Raw genomic sequence first — 2,976 nt, 5'->3', positions numbered from 1 at the left:
TCTGGAGGCCATTAAAATACTGGTATTTCAGTACAGCGGCTACTTCATTTTCAGACAGATCAAGGCCCCATACATATCGTTGTCTCAACAACTGCCAAAGATGAATAAGCTACGACAACTACAGTTACAACATTATCAAGCCTTTATGCAAAATATTGAAAGCAAATTTCAAAGGCCCATTTGTTTTCTGTCGATAGTTAAGACTCAGTTGTGCTTTCATGACTGAAAAACAGAAATTTTATAAAAGGTCAGGTGATGGAAAAAAGTGATTACAAAAGGGAAAGTGGCAATCTAAGAACAAGGGAGGAAAAAAAAGACTAAGATTAAGAACAGGATTTATATATAAAAATTTATTTAGGTGAAGTCACAAACAGTTTAATATCAATTTACAAACACTTCATGTTATGCATATTATTGAAACTATCAAGAAAGGTAAAGGAGAGCAGAAAATGGCAGCTTTTTCCTGAAACAACTAAAGGCATACCCTTACCATCATGCGCGTTACTGGATCATAGTATTACCTTGATCATAGTCCCTAGTATGCAAGGGAAAAGGAAAAGAGAACAAAATACTGAGATGTAGAATGATTAAACCGTGAACCAGTGAATATGATTTTCATGAACACCAGACTACAAAGGTCTAGTCTGATGCTCAGGATCTTAAGTATTCTACGAGGATAAAACCAGAATAATCATTTAGGTCAATTATTATATTTGATCAAGAATTTTGTAATGCACAATTGGTCTGTAACTGATTTCTGGCAATGACAGCAATGGTTAATGAATTTTTCAGAGAAGAATGGAGAGGCGATATTGAGCCTCACAGAATAATTCTGTTGACAACCTGAGTTATTATACCAAGTGTATGATACTGTTTCAAGTCAAGTATACATTTATGTTGCAGATATTCTCAATGAAATGGTAAAAGTAACAGCTGTAACAAGACAAGTAATGATTTATTTTTTTTAAAACAAATATAGTACATAGGCTTTTGAAGTGTCCGGTTGTGATCTGCAAAGATCCAGGATTGCACACAAGTTTGCTCAAATGAGAAGGGTTAATCTGCGCATTAAATTGGCTTATACTTTCAAAGTAGTATTTTAGGGCAGGGTTCTCCTCCAGGAGACTGTTCCTGACCTCATTCAATCAATGTTCAATTTATTCACCTTCCTGAATCTTTGCCCTCTTTGGATAGTCTGTGACAAGTGCTGCGCTGCAGGAATTCCTGTTTTCCAGCAAACTGGCTTGCTCTGCAGGTTTGTAGTCCATTGTTACAATTGCTGATTGGGTAAAATGAATTTCCTACGTCTTCTCTAGCACAGCTTGCAACGCAACAGAAGCAGAGGTAAAAGAATGCACTAGAATACCAGAGCTCCACTTAAACACCAACGGAGTCAGGCTGTTGGCACCAATAAGAAATTCTGTATTTAACAAATCTGCAAATATTTAAAATCCAAAGTTAGTCAGTTTTATATATAAACTCACCCACTTAGTCTGACTGCCATCTCAACTGGCCTTCTGTTTTCACGGAGTCTGGAAAAAAAAATTGAGAATTGTCTGAAGTTAACGCAAACATAAATTTGCAGGACTCAATCTCAGCTATCCTACGTACGTGCCAATTATCACACTCAGACTAAAACTAGGGTTTCTCACTTTGTTCTTTCTGTGTAAAGCAAAGTTACAGCTCTTCATCGGTGCCTTAGAAAGGACAGCTAGCTTCAAACACGACACTTTGTTTTCCTTGACTTTGTTTTTACTGGTTAACCTTCTGTGGAACTGCAGAACCAGAGATAACAGGCACTGCATCAAGCTGAAATTTAAGAAGCCTTCGACTAAAAGAGGAAATGAAATCCGGTCAGGCTGCCTAATGCTATCCCTTGAAATTATGGAAACAAAATCAGTTCAAACAAACAATCTGGAAGAAAAGGTCTTTGTAAAACACCTCCTCTTCCTCTTGACAGCATGAATGTGGAAAAGCTTAGGTTCTGGCCAAAGCCGTAAGCCCATGAAAGGCTATTCTCTCCCATTTTAATTCTCTGATTCTTTTGCCCAAATGTGAAGTCACATCTTATTTCTCTGAAGCAGTTTTACACAACATAATTAGAGCTTGCAAGGAGCTGGGGAGGTGCGGGGGAAACCCACAGGTCACCTCCAAGAGCGCAACATTTCCTTGCTGCTGCCTTGCCAATGATAAACTCATGCTTTATCCTAGGCCTCATCTACACTTAACAGCTGCTCAAACCATTATAAGAGGACTTTTGTCCTCTTTTAAACAGTTACAAGAGACTATGTGCTACCAATTAAAAACTGCTCTAATAATAGAAAGGCGGTTGAACCCACACTGAACAATTGCACAACTTTTACTTTTGCTTTTCATTGTGCTGCTAAAGCACTACTGTTTTTACAAACATTAAACTTTTGGTATTTCGTGAACTATTTAGTTAAAATAAACACGTTTAATTTTTCTTCACACAATTTCTAGTTGCTTCTTCCATATGTAAGAGGGGAAAAAATAAAAAAAAATCAATGCCACTGCTAAAATTAACTGGAAAATTTCCACGAAATCAAAGGGGATCGAGACCTCTGGTGCCTCAGCAGACAACAGTGCAAAGGTTTGCACTGACAGGCCGGCTACTGTGGAAGAAGTTACAAGCCTGGTTAACACAACAAGCTGAAGATCCAGTCTCGGATGAGATGAAAGCTATGAGCTACTGCCTGTCTGGTGCTCACATAAGATCCACAGCAAAACAAGAATTGAGCTGTTGTTCTTGAGAATGGAGAAATCTAAACAGAGGTATCAGAACAAGCTGCATAAATCTAGAGCATCAACCACAGAAGGCGCCAAGGCCACAAAGCCTGCACTGGGACCTGTTACGCTATCCGCTGCGTGGTGTTTGCGCCCTTTCTTTATTGCACGTCAGCCCAAAGAAGTCACTTTCGACAGGTACCCAAGTCAGGTCTTGGTGTGACACACCAA

The 2,976-nt window shown here is 38.7% G+C and overlaps 1 long non-coding RNA gene across 1 annotated transcript; it reads right to left on the bottom strand.

Moving 5' to 3' along the window:
* Positions 1 to 318: 318 nt before the first annotated feature.
* On the bottom strand, positions 319 to 1,536 carry LOC104078084. Its single transcript, XR_683532.1, has 2 exons — positions 1,485 to 1,536; positions 319 to 1,398 (listed from the first exon to the last, which is right to left on the bottom strand). It is a non-coding gene; the product is annotated as an uncharacterized LOC104078084 (long non-coding RNA).
* Between the last annotated feature and the right edge of the window lie 1,440 nt (positions 1,537 to 2,976).

This window comes from Fulmarus glacialis, unplaced genomic scaffold, assembly GCF_000690835.1.
Source record: "Fulmarus glacialis isolate BGI_N327 unplaced genomic scaffold, ASM69083v1 scaffold1756, whole genome shotgun sequence".
In the NCBI taxonomy this organism is placed as follows: domain Eukaryota; kingdom Metazoa; phylum Chordata; class Aves; order Procellariiformes; family Procellariidae; genus Fulmarus; species Fulmarus glacialis.
Note: the sequence above shows the minus strand (reverse complement) of the source record. Positions and strands in the feature narration are given on the sequence as shown.